Below are 15,675 nucleotides of genomic sequence, written 5' to 3'. Positions count from 1 at the left end.
CATATACTAGTTGGGTATATAAGCAAGGCTCCCCTCCCGCCATTTGATTTAAAAGAATGAAAAGGCGGACCTGGTCATTCGTCTCCGCCCGGGGTCTCTGTGAGGACGGCGGAGAGAGGCGACCTCTGCCCAATACCGGGCGCAGCCTTGCCGTCTCCTCGGGGCTCACCCAGCAGCCACCAGCAAAGAAGCTGGTTTCAAAGGCCCAGCACGACAGGGAGAGGAGGAGGGAGCATATGCAACCATAGACAGTCACCAGAGTCCAGCCTCCCGCAACGAGTCGCTACAGCCAGGCGCCTGCGCCCAGAAGCGCTTCTCGCGCCGACCGTTTGTATTTGGAATTGTGGGTTCCTGCCCGCCACGCACCACCACAAGACCTTCAAAGCTGGGAGCTTCTCTGTGCTGCAGGATTCCTCGCTGCCGATTCCACACCGCGTTCAAGACTCCTGTGAAGAGCGACTCTGCTGAGAGCCTCCTCAATGGCCAGTCCAATTGTAACTCGCAGCTGAGAAGTTTTTCTTATCTTGATGGTCAGAGTGGCTCGTGCTGCGAAGTGCGAAACAAGGAATCTATAGCGAATCGTAAACAACAGAAATAAAAATGCGTCTCCGTTAAGAGTCGGAGCCTGACGTCACTTCCGGCAACAATAGGAAACGTCAAAACTGGGACAGTCGGCAGTTCTGGCTCCTGCAGCTGGAGGTACCCTGAGTTCTGAGGGTCGTAGTGCTGTTTCTGGTATTCTCATCGCAGTCACCTCCACCGGTGTGGACAAGTAAAGTTTGAACCAGCTTCTCCATGGCCTGGGCACCAGTTCCCGGCTGAGCCATTTTCCTTTTGGCTAAAAGCCCCCGCCCAGAGGCCAGTTCGTCGCGGCGGCGGTGGAGATCGCAGGTCGCTCAGGTACAGGAGTCAACCTAGATATTTCAGATCTCTTGCCTCTTTTCCCTGTTCACCTTCACTTTTCTCGAAAATAAAGACAACCAGTGCTTGCTAGTTGGCCGAAACTGGCCGACCAGCAAGAGTTTGCGACCAATGACAGTGCGAAGCATCTTGAGTGACAGCGGTGGTGGCTCATTAAAGTGAGGAATCAGTGTGAAGAGGCGGGACCGGGTGTGTTCCTTCTGTTTCTAGGCCATTGGGGTGTAGTTCGGTTTAGGACTCCAAGTAGTAACGCGGCGTCATTGTGAAATAAACCTGAGAAATGACAAGGGTTACTTTCTTCAGGTCCAAGTGTTGGTTTTCGGGTCTAGTGTTATTTTGGTTCCTAGACACAGTTTTTGGTTCTTTACCACTTTCCAGTAATATGAATGCAAACACAAATATAGTTAGGATCACGGTGGATTGCTAGCTGCTACAGTAGTCAAACTTTGGTTATAAAACTTGTCAAACTTGTCTTTTATTTGTTTCTCAGCGACTGGGTTCTAATCTCTTACATAGTAGGTTCTCAATGAATAATATTTATTTGGCAAAATTACATAATTGGATCCCAGTCCTCAGTCATTTAATTTTTTTAGTTTTATTTTTAGGTTCTGTATGAATTTACTAATAAAATAATTGATTCTACTTGTTTTACAAGTAAAATATTCATTTTCAAGGTTCCTAGGTGTATATCCCCAAATGAATATATCATGATTTTTATTACGACAAAGTGAAGACAATTTATGTTTTCTATTTCAGCTTTCCTTTTCCTTCTTTTAATGTTTGAAGTAATATATTTCTGAGGTAGGAGCTGTACACACTCCTCAACTCTACCCTTCACGAAAATGATCTATGAAATAGAGTAGGTTTCAGAATAAAGAATGGATAAGTTTTATAATTTTTTTCATATTGGGTCAGAAATTCATCTTTAGCCAATTAACCTGACAATATGTCTGATGAGGTACTTCATTAGTTGTCTATTGCTGGGTAACAAATTACCCCCAAATTTACCCCAGTTTAAAACAACAAATATTATCAGTTTCTGTATGTCAGGAATTAGGGTGCAGTGTAACTTCATTTAATAATAAATTACAGCAAATTAACTAATATTACTTGGGGCCCTTGGATCAATTGAAATACTTCCATCCACAAAATATTATAGTAACTTCTAGATAAGCCAAAACGTTGATCATAATTTATTACATATGATCACTTTAATGGGGAATGTTTTGTGTGTTTACTGTTGCTAGGTTAAAAGATATCTTTCTCATTTTACAATATAAAAACATTGAATTACCAAATCTTTAATCATAGTGTGTTGAAATTAGTCATTCAGATTTGTAACTTTATGGTTTATTATTTAACCAACTGCTAATGTACAACTAATTTTTTCCTCATTTTGATTCAAATTTGGAAACTGGCACTATTTCATTGACTGACCCATGATAATGCATCAAAATCATTAATACTGAAGTCTAAGAATTACGCATTAACTTCTGTTTCTTTTTCTTGAATTATTTTACTTAAATAATTTTTTAAACAACTTAAATGAAATACATCTATTGCTGGAAATTTATGTTCACTATTTCTTTTTCTTTTTGCTCTCATTGTTTTGTTTTTCTAACAAGTTTCTTGACATAGCTGTCTAATAAACTAAAACATTTTTGGCTGACTTGAATAAATTTATATCATATTTGGGGCAAGTACTTTTTTTGAGACAGATTTTTATTCTGTTGCCCAGGCTGGAGTGCAGTGGTGCGAACAAGACTCACTGCAGCCTTGATCTCCTAGGTTCAAACAATTCTCCCTTCCACCTCAGCCTTCGGAGTACCTGGGACCACAGGCACACGCCATCACGTGTGGTTATTTTCTTTAATTTTTTTTTCTGAGTGTGCTGCCCAGGCTGGTCTTGAAGTCCTGAGCTCAAGCGATCCTCCTTCCACAGCCTCCCAAGGTTCTGGGAACATAGGTGTGAGCCACTGTGCTGGGTCTGGTGCAAGTACTTTATAGCAATATAAGATAAAAATATTTGTGGTTTGGAGTTTAGGCAACAGCTTTAGGGAGTTTAACTATGTAGTCAGCCGTTCGTGTATTTTTCAAGAATAGATTGCATAGGATTCATAAGCTATTTGAATGAAGGAACCAGATTTTAGCAAGTAAGCCACGCTTGGAGAGACCCTATATGGAGTAGTGATTTGTGGAAGTCATGAATATAGGGAAAAAAGAAATGGAAAGGACAGATGTTAAATACACACACACACACACCATCATCTCTTCTTTTATTTATTCATTTATTTTTCAGAGTTTTTTCCCCTCATTTTATTCTTATAGGATCACAGAATTGTTTTTTCCAATTTTTAAATTGTAGTAAAATATACGTAACATAAAATTTACCATCTTAACCATTCTAAGTATACAGTTCAATGGTATTAATTACATTGATAATGTTATACCACCATCAACACCATCTAGCTTCATTACTCTTTTTATCTTGTAAAACTGAAACTCTATACCTATTAAACAATAATTCCCCTCCCCCATTCCCAGGCCCTAGCAATCACCATTCTACCTTTTGTTTCCAGTTTTGGAAACCGGAAATGTTTGTATTCATATTACTGGAAAGTGGTAAAGAACCAAAACCTCATATAAATGGGCTTATCCAGTATTTGACTTTTTTTGACTGGCTTATATAACTTGGCATAATGTCCTCAAGGTTCATCTTTGTTGTAGCATATGCCAGAATTTCTCTTCTTTTTAAGGTTACATAACATTCCCTAAGCCACATTTTGCTTATCCGTTCATCTATTATTGGACACTTGGGTTGCTTCCATGTTTTAGCTGTTGTGAATAATGCTTGAACATGGGTGAACAAATATCTTTTCCAGACTCTGCTTTGAATTCTTTTGGGTATATACCTGAAAGTGGAATTGCTAGATCACATGGTAATTCCGTTTTTAATTTTTTTTAGGAAGCTCCATATTGTTTCCGCAGAGGCTGTACCATACATATTACATTCACATTAACAATACATAAGGGTTCCAGTTTCTCCACATCCTTGCCAAGACTTATTTTTTTTTGATAGTAACTATCTTAATGGGTATAAGGTGGTACCTCATTTTACTTTTGATTTATATTTCCCTAATGATTAGTGATGTTGAGTGTATTTTCCTGTGCTTATTGGATGTTAGTGTATTTTCTCTGGAAAAATGTCTTTTCAAGTCCTTTACCCATTTTTGAATCATGTTTTTGTTACTGTTGAGTTAAAGGAATTATCTGTAAATTATAGATATTAGATTTTATCAGATACATGATTTTCAAATATTTTCTCTCATTCGGTGGGTTGCCTTTTTACTCTGTTGATACTGTCTTTTGATGCACGATTTTTTTTTTAATTTTCATAATGTTCAGTTGGTCTGTTTCCTCTTTTGTTCCTTGTGCATTTGGAAATCGTTGCCAAATTCAGTGCTGTAAGCCTTTTGCCCTGTTTTTTCGTCTAAGAGTGTTATAGTTTTATGTCTTACATTTAAGTCTTTGATCCATTTTGAGTTAATTTTCATAGATAGTGTTGGGTAAGGTTCCAACCTTATTCTTTTGAATGTGGATATGTTTTCTCAGCACCATTTGTTGAAAAGACTGTCCTTTCCCCCATTAAATGATCTTGACACCCTAGTCAAAAATCTTTTGACCATATATGTGACGGTTTATTTCTGGATTCTCTGTTCTATTTCATTGGTCTGTATGTCTGTTTTTATGCCAATATCATACTGTTGTGGTTACTGTAGCTTTGTAATAAGTTTTGAAATCAGAAAGTGTGTCTTCCAGCTTTGTTGTTCTTTTTCAAGTTTGGTTTGAATATTAGAGGTCCCTTGAGATTCCATGTGGATTTTAGAATTTTTTTCTATTAATGCAAAAAACGTCATTGGAATTTTGGCAGGAGCTACATTGAATCTGTAGATAACTGTGGGTGGTATTGCCATCTTAATAAGTCTTCCAATCTGTAATCACAAGATGTACTTCCATTTATTTGTCTTCTTTCACTTCTTTCAGTAGTGTTTTGTAGCTTCATTCCAGAAGACTTTTACCTACTTGGTTAATTCCTAAGTATTTTATTCTTTTTTTTTTTTTTTTTTTTTTTTTTTGAGACGGAGTCTTGCTGTGTCACCCAGGCTGGAGTGCAGCGGCGCGATCTTGGCTCGCTGCAAGCTCCGCCTCCCGGGTTCAGGCCATTCTCCTGCCTCAGCCTCCCGAGGAGCTGGGACTACAGGCGCCCGCCAACACGCCCGGCTAATTTTTTGTATTTTTTTTTTTAGTAGAGACAGGGTTTCACCGTGTTAGCCAGGATGGTCTCGATCTCCTGACCTCGTGATCCGCCCGCCTCGGCCTCCCAAAGTGCTGGGATTACAGGCTTGAGCCACCGTGCCCGGCCAGTATTTTATTCTTTTTGATGCTGTTGTAGTTGGTATTATTTTCTTAATTTCCTTTTCAGATTGTTTATTATAAGTGTATAGAAATACAACTTATTTCTGTGTCTTGACCTTATGTCCTTCTACTTTGCTGAACGGATTTATTAGTTCTAAGTTTTTGGTAGAATCTTTAGGGTAACTACAAAGGATTTTACTGCTTTCTTTCCAATTTGGATGTCTTTTACTTTTTTTCTTGTCTAATTATTCTTGGAACCATAGAATTTTATAGCTAAAAAAGACCTTAGGGAACACCAGTTTCAAAACCCTTATTTTACAGGGGAGGAAACTGAGACCTCAAAATTTTAGTGACTTGCCTGATGCTCACTACTAGCTAAGGAAGGAGACTGAGTCAAACTCATGTTTTCTTTCCATAAGTCTCTTTTCACTATTAAATGTTTTCTCATTTCTCACCTTCCCCCTGTTTCTAGCTGCCTTCAATATTCATTTAATACCTGTTTTATTTGTATAAAAGCAACTCAGAATTATGACTTTTGTTTTGGTTTTTAATTCCATAGCACTCATAGCAATGGCCTTTGTGGTTAGTGGGCAGGTGAGTGTGTGTATACTGAGAAGGTGGGTTAGGATATGCTACCATGACTACAGCTGGTTACAGCCACGTTAAATAAATAGTGATACAATTAAGTAAGAACCATATAATTTAAAATAATGCTAGTGAGAAGTATGATACATTTATTTTATTTAGAGTTTCAAACAGTTGGACAATGGAACATTTCTTGAAAAACAAACCACGGAAATTGAATAAGCCTAAAATTCTTAGATTTCTGGTTGCATTTAAGTAACACATTTTAATTTTTACATTTATTTAGTTGCCATTTTGGTAACACTTTTTATAGAATAAAATTAACAGGAAAAAAACCTTCAGGAAACAAAGTAATATTGTAAATCTTTTTGAATTAAAAAAAACCAAAACCTGCAAATGGTATGCCTTTTAGTAACAAAAACTGCTCTTGCAGGACCAGATCTTTAAATTTAATGAGTGGGGGCTTTTTATGTGTTCAGTGTACCTTGTGACCTCTTAGTACTTAGCTATTTCCCTTTTCTCCTTAGAAAGACCTCCTTGTGGACTTACCCTTCCTTCATTTCTCTACATTTGTTGCCTTTAAATTTTAGGGATGTGATTGGTTATCAGGGTTTTTTTCTTTTTAAAAAAATTTCTCTATGCAGTCTGTTCTAAACTTCTTTGGTGGTCTATTCTTTTGGAAGTGAAGAAATAAATGCTATGCCCCTGATTTGATTCAAAATGTCTCAGAAAATATTTTCTCATAGACTCTCCCATGTTCTTATGCTATGGAATAATGTCACATGATATCACTTAAAGATTTTTAAAACCTAAAGTAACCAAAAATAGAGTTGCTACTTTTTACTTAAAAGCATTGAAAATTTATAAAAACATATAAGTGGATTTCCTTATCTTTAGAATTTGTATTTTAGAGATAACTATCGTAGCATACATTTTAAACCTTTATCTGAGACAGGACATTTACTTATAAATTCCACTATTTAGACAACTAAGAAATACTGAAGAAAACTGACCATTTATAATGTGTATTTAAATGAGGCTATTCATATGTCAGTCATTACATACCAATGATTTAACACTGTTTGCTCAGTAAAAGCTTTATGGAATCGGTTTGCTTCAAACAAAAGTACTTAAAGCAGAATGCTTTTTTGAGACCTCTGGACTCCTTTCTATTCTTGCCATCTTTCCCTGTGTAGATTTTATATGCCCAAATAGTATATAAACCATTCTTCATTACTTATTGTCTGCACAGCATGTGCCATTTGAGTGCTTAGTGCCATGAAATTATTAAAAGCAGTAGTTACCTTTTTCTTAATAATTACTACTTTATTTTGGTGTTTAACTTGTTACAGAGAGATAGTTTGATTAAAGCTGCTTAATATTTTACAGATAGACTTTATATTAGATACAAAATATTAATAAAATTTGTATTTTAGTCTTTTTAAGAAATAGTCTACTATTTTGAATAGGAAACAAAACGTAGTCAAAAATACCATCTTTTAGAAATGTAACGATCTTCTAGAAGTTAAAAAGTATAGATAACTATTATTGTTCTTATAAATTTTAATAAATGTATAATCTGTGTAATTATTTGTAGTTAATCCATAGTTTGTACTGCTTTTAAGTGGAAGCTCTTTTATGCTGTTGTAACAGACTTGTTTAGACTAAAACTACTACTTTAAAAAAAAATACATCCAAAATTTGTCAGAACAACATTAGCTGTTTCAGAAACTACATACTGCTTTACCAATTAAAAGATGCTTTTATATACATTCTCTTATTTAAGGCTTATAGCCACCCTGTAAAATAGATAGGAATGATTTCCCCCATTTTATAGGAAACAAAAGATCAGAACCTTGTTTGAAATACCTAAGGTCACACAGCAAGTTACAGTGTAATTGGAGCTCCATCTTTAAATTCATCCTCCACAGTAGTAGTGTCAAAAAACTTCTACATTATTGTAAAGCAGAGATTATAGTATATAGCCCACTTTAGAGATTTCAGTTTTATTTATTTATGCTGAAATTAGCATAATAAAACTGAAAGTAGACAAATTAATTTTTAAAAACCAAAAGATCTACATGCCACTGCACTCCAGTCTGTTGACAAAGCAAGACTCTGTCTCAAAAAAACAAACAAACAAACAAACAAAAAACACAAAAGATCTAAATACATTTAAATTTTTTAAAAAAATTGGCTCTGTCAGCCAGGCACAGTGGCTCATACCTGTAATCCCAGCACTCTGGGAGGCCAAGGCGGGCGAATCACATAGTCAGGAGTTCAAGACTAGCCTGGCCAATATAGTGAAACTCCATCTCTACTAAAAATACAAAAATTAGCCAGGCATGGTGATGCGCACCTGTAGTCCCAGCTACTCGGGAGACTGAGGCAGGAGAATCGCTTGAACCCAGGAGGTGGAGGTTGCAGTGAGCCGAGATTGTGCCACTGCACTCCAGCCTGGGCAACAGAGTAAGACTCCAACTCAAAAAAAAAAAAGTTGGCGCTATCAAATAAATATTTGGTCAATATGTAATAAAAGTATTAATGTTAATATTGCTGTTGTTATTTTAATGGAAACAAGGGCATATAAGAATTTAGGAGATTCTAAATAAAATTTACCGATTTTAATGTATTTTAATAAGTAGAAACATTTTTCTACAGATATTAGAAATATAATATTTGTAGCAATCCAAATTAATTCATATAGCTTATTACTTTGTTTTTAAATAAGTAATTATACTAATTTTCTAATTAATGTATTTTGTATTTACGTTGTCTTTTTTATTAGACTAAGAGTTACTCAAATATCGATCCTTTTTGCATTTGTACCTTACTCTCTTGTTTATATATCCTATGTAAGTGGTCATAACATCATTTAGGATTTGTGTCTATAAGGATTTGTATTCCTTAATTCCATCTTCTTTTGATCTATATGTATTCGAATTTACCTGAAGTGAGAGATGATTCATAGGCTGTAGATTTTTCACAATTAGTTGGATTCCTAAAATCTAAAATAGTTACTATTTGTGAAATGATGCTAGACTTCCCATGTCCTTGCTCACCCTCTTTAAAGCATTCATTAGTGTTTCTAATTCCTTTTTATAAAAAATCTTTATTAAGGTATTATTTACATACCATAAAATTCATTCATTTTAAATGTGCAGTTGCCTATCCTTTTTTAAACTTTTTTTGTTTTTTTCATCCTTCTATGATTTTTTTAAGATAATTGTAGGTGTACATGCAGTCTCATGAAATATAGAGTGATCCCTTGTACACTTTACCTAGTTTCTCTGATTGGTAATAGTTTTGTAACTATAATATACTATCAAAACCAGGATTTTGACATTGATACAATCCCTCTGATTCATATTCCCCTAGTTTTATTTTTATTCAGTGTACGTATGTGCGTGTCTGAAGTTCTGAGCAAGTTCACATATCCAGCACCATAGTCAAGATAGTAAATAGTTGTAACACCACAGGGATCTCTCACACTGCGCTTTTATAACCGTACCCACCTCTCTCCTGGCTAATGATGTTGACCATCTTACCATGTGCTTATTTGCCATTTGTATATCCTCTTTCGTGAAATGTGTGTTCATATCTTTTGCCCATTTTTATATTGGATTGTTTGGTTTTTGTTTACTATTGTTTTGAGCGTTGTTTATATATTCTAAATACTCGTCTGTCAGATATGTGGTTTACAAATATTTTCTCTCAATCTGTAGGCTTTCCTTTCATCTTCCAAATACAGACTTTCAAAGAGCAAAAATTTTTTATTTTGATGAATTTGATCAATTTTTACTTTCATGATCATCCTTTTGATATAAGTCTGGGAATTCTTTGCCTAGCCTTAGACCCCAAAGATTTCCTTCTATGTATTTTTCTAAAATGTTTATAGTTTTATGTTTTACGTTTAAGTCTATGGTCCATTTTGAGTTAACTTTTGTAAAAGGTGTAAGGTTTAGGTCAAGGTTCATCTAATTCACTGTTTTTTAAATCAGTGTTTACCAATCGTTTATTCAGTCAACAAATATTTTCTGAGCACCTTATATGCCAAGGCACTGTGTCTGATACTGGGTTTATTCATGTAACCTATTGTGTGGAGTCAGTTCCTTATTTTAGGACTTACAGTCATCATTTTGCATTTTACCATGTTAACTGAAACTAGTGCGTGTTGGAACTGTGGCCTTGCTGTGTAAATGGCATCTCTCTAAATTTCACAGATCCCAAATTAATGAAATTCAGGACCAGGATCATGACTACTCAGGTAATTAATCCACAATTATCAGGTGTATTTGAACTGAAGGAACCAAAATGATAGTTATCATTTAAAGAGGGTGAGAGGGATGAGTACAAAACTACCTTTTATTGTAAACTACCTACTATGGGTTAAGTTCCGTAAATTTATCCCCACTAAGTCCCATGGAATAAGAATTATTATCCATTATTTTACTAACGAGAAAAATGAGGATCAGAGATCACAGGCTAATCAGATTCAGTGTTGGGGTTTGATCCTGCTCTTTTTTCACATCAAAGCCTGTGTGCTTCCCACAAGAACAGCCGTAGCCTGAAAGAGCAGCTGCAGCTGGGAGCAACGATGGAGGTAATAAACAGTGACGGGTTAAAAAGAGATGAGAACCGGTGATGAAGAAACAGATGGTAAATTGCCTTTGTCATCCATGGGCTCCAGCAGTTCTGGGAATATGGTTTGTGGGTTAAGAATAAAAGCTTTGGACTTAGATAGACCTGAGTTTGAATCCTAAATTTTCCATTTTTCCAGCTTTGACTTCTCAGGCAAATTTGCATAATCTCTCTGGACCACTATTTCCTTAGCTGTAAAATTAGGATAATAACACCTACCTATTGGTTGTTGTGAGGACTAAAATGAGATAATATATAACAGACTTAACAGAGTGCTTGGCACAGAGTACATATTAATGGATTATAGCACAAAATAATATTATTTAATATTCATATTATTAAACATTATATAAATAAATGTATATGCATACTATTATGTACAAAAGGAGGGGACAGAGCCAAGAATTCATTCTAAGGCTTAAAGCTCCACACACAAGGAATAATTAAAGGGATTTTTTTATTCTACTTTGTTAGAATAAAAAAAGAATGTCTCTGCCCTTTAAAATAGGAAATTCTTATCAAAAATTGCAAAAATAATTCCTATTAAATATTTTGATGTTTTCTTTGATAGTAGGTTTCCTGCTACTCTTATACTATGATGCTGAGTATTTATCTCTTTAGTAATGGTCTTCAGTCTGTATTACACTGAGCCCTAAGGTAATCTTAAACTGAGTACATAAACTCAAACACAAATCTTTTTCAAATTTACATGCCTGGATTCCACAACTAGGAGATTTGTAGTTACAAAAAAGGTTGTTAGAGGAATAAAAATAACCCTTGAATACTTTTTAGCCAGGTTTACAAATTTTTAATATTTTGCCACATCACCTTATTGTTGCGTCTGTATAGACATAGAAGTTACTGTTTTGCTCAACCATTTTGGAGTAGGTTGCATGCATCACACCATCACACTTCAGTGTGTGTTCCCTAAGAACGAGAATATACTTCTGTATAGCCATTTCACAGTTATCAAGTTTAGGAAATTTAACATTGATACTGTGATACCATATTTTTATCCAATCTTCAGCCCATATATCTAGTTTCTTATTTATCTCAATAATGTGCGACATAGCAATTTTTTTCCAATCCTGTTGACATACTGCATTTCGGTGGTATTGTTTTTAGCCTCCTTTAATCCAAAACTATTCTTCCACCTTTTTTCTTTTCTTTTCTTTTTTTTTTTTTTTTTACTTTTATGACATTGGCATTGTTGATTTATTTTTTAGGAACAGAGTTTTGCTTCGTCACTCAGGTTGGAGTTCAGTAGTGTAATCTTAGTTCACTGGAACCTCCAATTCCTGGCTTCAAGTGATCCTCCTGCCTTAGCTGCCTAACTAGCTAGGACTACAGGCACGTGCCACCACACTCATCTAATTTTTAAATTTTTGTAGAGACAGGGTCTGACTATGTTGCCCGGGCTGTCCTCAAGCAATCCTCTCGGCCTTGCTCTCTCAAAGCACTGAGATTAGAGGCATGAGCCACCATTCCCAGCCCTGCATTGGTGTTTTTGAAGGAAAATATTCCGTTATTTTACAGGCTGCCTTTTCAGTTTCTCTGATATTCCCTATTAAATTCAGATTATGGATTTTTGGCTGGAATACTATATAATGATGTTGTGTCCTCAGGGCATCACATCTAGAGGCACATGATGTGCATTTGCCTCTTATTTATAAATGTTAATTTTCATCATTTGGTTAAGGTTTTGTCTTATTTCTTAATTTTTTCTTGTAATTAATGACTGATATGTGGGAAGATACTTTGGGATTCTGTAAGTATTCCATTCTTTGTCAAACTCCAGATTCAGCAACGTCCATTGATAATTCTTGCCTAAATTATTTTTTTCTCTGATGGTAAAATGAATTTTTCTGACTACATTATTCTATCTTCTTTAATTAGAATTCTACTCTAAAAAAGAGCTTTCCTTCTCCTTCGTGTTTTTATTGATCATCGTCAGTGTAGACTCACAGATTCTTTTTTTATGTAATGGATTATACAGTTGGTCCTCAGTATTTGTGGATCTGCATCCAGTGTCATCCAACCACAATTGAAACTATTTGGAAAAAAATAGAAAGTAACAATACAACAATAAATAATAATACAAATTTTAGAATACAGTATAACAACTATTTACATAGCATTTACATCTTATTGGACGTTATAAGTAATCTAGAGATGATTTAAAGTAAACAGGAGGTTGTATACTATGCCATTTTATACAAGGGACTTGAGCATTCATGGATTTTGGTATCTGGGGGAGGTGACATGAGGGAGTGATCCTGGAACCAGTCTACTGCAAATACTAAGGAACAATTAATTCATTACTGTCATTTTTATTTTGATGTTCCAGGTTTGGCCAATAGGAGCCTCCTTCAAATTAGCTCCTAATGTCCTTTTGACATTATCCCATTGCTTTTGTTTTGTTTTGATTTGCTATTAGTTTACTGAACACTCATAATCCAAGTTTAAGAAACACTGCCTTAGGAGTTTCTTGGTAGCCCCTAAGGGGGTCCCAAGTAAACTGGAAAGATACAAGTTGAGAAGGAGATGCACCTTTTCACCATATTCGTGTATAGCAGAACTTTGATGAGTACCTCCTATAGGTAAATCCCTCAAATATGTAATATATATAAGATTTTATAATTATACCTATTTGAATTAAGATTAAAATTAACTTTTATTGACCAGTTACCAGATGAAATCAGGAAAAATAAATCAAGTAATTGCTATGCAAGTGTTTCAGCCACATTTTAATCTTTGAACATTGGATCTTTGAGGCAATAAGAAGTGACTTATAGATTTGTGCACCATATTCCTTCCGTTGAGGTGATTGGTTTGACAGCCATTATGCTGGGCCAATTGTAAATATAAGGAGGGTGGTGGCAGGGAGTTTTTCTCTAGTGTCATTCAATTTCTTTAGCAAAAACGCTTCTTCATTTTGCCTGAGTGAGGGAAAGGGGTTGGGGTACATACCTAAGCATTCTAGATATGTGATGTATGTGTGTTGAGGGGAGAGGTTGTGGTCCATTGTTACATATACATATGCACATTATTTCATTTAATTCTCATAAAAATCATACAAGGGGGATATTTTTATTATTATTGTGTAGGGAGGGAAACAGTGACCCAGAGATGTTAATATCCTGATTCTTTTGCTCATTTGACTGTGAATTTCTCTCTTCCTTATCCTGTTTTGGACTCCCAAGCCTCTTGAGGTTTCTGCAAGGTACATAAGCTTCTTCCCTCTCCATGCAATTGCAGACTATCCTCTGTCTTTCCCTACATGGCTTCATTAGTAGCCACTCCTCCTTCTACTTTTCATGTTGCAGAAATATGTTGAAATCTCATGTTCATGAATGTCCTGTTTTCATTTTCTTTTAGTTGTAGTTTCTACCTTTTTTTTTTCTCTGTCATTTTATGGGAGAGAGAGGTGATAAATATATGTGTTCCATCTTACAAGAATACAGCCAAGGTTGAGGTTTTTTCCGAAAAAATTCCTTAAAAGATGGTTTCAAAAGTGAGTCCAAAAATTGTTTCTTCTGTTTCCTGTCCAATTGATATCTTACAAATTGCAAATCATGATCATGAGATGATACCTTGCCATTTATACTTATCCCAATATTAGTTTAAAACCTATTCCTGGGAGGCCGAGGAGGGCGGATCACCTGAGGTCAGGAGTTTGTAGACCATCCTGGCCAACATGGTGAAACTCCGTCTCTACTAAAAATACAAAAATTAGCTGGGTGTGGTGGCAGGTGCCTGTAATCCCAGCTACTTGGGAGGCTGAGACAGGAGAATCGCTTGAAGCTGGGAGGTGGAGTGAGGTTGCAGTGAGCTGAGATCGCGCCGATGCACTCCAGCTAGGGAACAAGACGAGACTAAATCTCAAAAAAAAAAAAAAAAACAAAAAAAAAACTATTCCTAAGACATGAGCATGAATAAAAATGATCTTGAAGTTTAGCATGTTAAATTTAAGCTATGTAATAGCAAAAGAGCTTTTGTAGAAAGAAAAACACCATATATGTTTAGTAATCCTAGATATAACTTTACTGAAATGTTATCAGGTGGGAGGACAACAGATCATATAGAGGTGATAGTGGCTGTTTGCTCTATAAAAGGACCTTTAGCTAAGTAGGAAACTTTATGCAGTCTTCTAGATAAATACAAAGGCATTATTTTTTAATAATGCTGGACTCTTCCTAAAATCATGTTACTTTAGGAACAGAAAGTTAAGCTTGAAATGTAAGCTATGATAATAAACCAAAATATGAAATTCTTATACATGAGATTAATTTAATAAAAGCTCTGTCTCGGCTAATGTGACATGTTTATACACAATACCACTGAGTGTTCAAGATCGCACAGTTTGGTTGCCAGTCCACATTCAGTAGCCATTCAGTAGCCATTCGTGTCAGGCTTCTAAGTTTCCTGTTTACCACCATGCTCCCTGAGTGTGTTTGCAGGCAGTACAGAATTGAACATGAATATTTTATCCTTAAACCAAAACAGTATATAATAGCTCTGAGACACAAAGAGCATTAGTTGACTGCTGTATTAAAATGGTTATAATTAATTGATAGTCATATTTGCATAATTTCAGGGAGTAGAAATTCTGGGATCATATTCGTTTGCCTATTTGGCTGTTGCTTCATTTGATGCTTCATCCAGTTTATAAAGGAGTTCTGATTTATTTTATTTTGTGCTAATCATTCTCTGGAAATTATCAATTTAAGTTTACTAAATAGTATCTAAATCTTCAGTTGTAAGTATTCATTTTATCACCATTCTTTTTTTTTTTTTTTTTTTTTTTTTTTTGAGACAAGAGTCTCACTCTGTTGCCCAGGCTGGAGTGGGACATTCTCGGCTCACTGCAACCTCTGCCTCCCGGGTTCAGGTGATTCTCCTGCCTCAGCCTTCCCAGTAGTTGGGATTACGCGCATGCACCACAATGCCAGGCTAATTTGTGTATTTTTAGTGGAGACGAGGTTTGCCATGTTGGACAGGCCAGTCTGGAAGTGACCTCAAGTGATCTGCCCGCCTCGGCCTCCCAAAGTGCTGAGATTACAGGCATGAGCCACCACTCATGGCCGCATTTTATTACCATTCTGAAAAATA

At 35.7% G+C, this 15,675-nt stretch overlaps 2 protein-coding genes across 34 annotated transcripts in view; one reads left to right on the top strand and one right to left on the bottom strand.

The window, feature by feature from the left end:
- The window catches only part of CEP44 (centrosomal protein 44), a 75,907-nt gene extending 75,082 nt beyond the window's left edge, over positions 1-825 (bottom strand). For 7 of the 31 annotated variants that reach the window (XR_008657310.2, XR_010120619.1, XM_063638426.1 and 4 more), the window contains exon 1: positions 71-404. The gene's annotated coding sequence lies outside the window, so the exon portion shown is untranslated. Of the gene's footprint in view, positions 1-70 lie in introns of all 31 variants that reach the window. The other 24 variants (XM_063638428.1, XM_063638425.1, XM_063638421.1 and 21 more) reach the window with 20 other exon arrangements.
- The window catches only part of FBXO8 (F-box protein 8), a 49,329-nt gene continuing 34,408 nt past the window's right edge, over positions 755-15,675 (top strand). For 2 of the 3 annotated variants that reach the window (XM_063638442.1, XM_055276433.2), the window contains exon 1: positions 755-900. The gene's annotated coding sequence lies outside the window, so the exon portion shown is untranslated. The remainder of the gene's footprint in view (positions 901-15,675) is intronic. The other variant, XM_055276434.2, reaches the window with a different exon arrangement.

This window comes from Symphalangus syndactylus, chromosome 4, assembly GCF_028878055.3.
Source record: "Symphalangus syndactylus isolate Jambi chromosome 4, NHGRI_mSymSyn1-v2.1_pri, whole genome shotgun sequence".
Taxonomy (NCBI): Eukaryota; Metazoa; Chordata; class Mammalia; order Primates; family Hylobatidae; genus Symphalangus; species Symphalangus syndactylus.
Note: the sequence above shows the minus strand (reverse complement) of the source record. Positions and strands in the feature narration are given on the sequence as shown.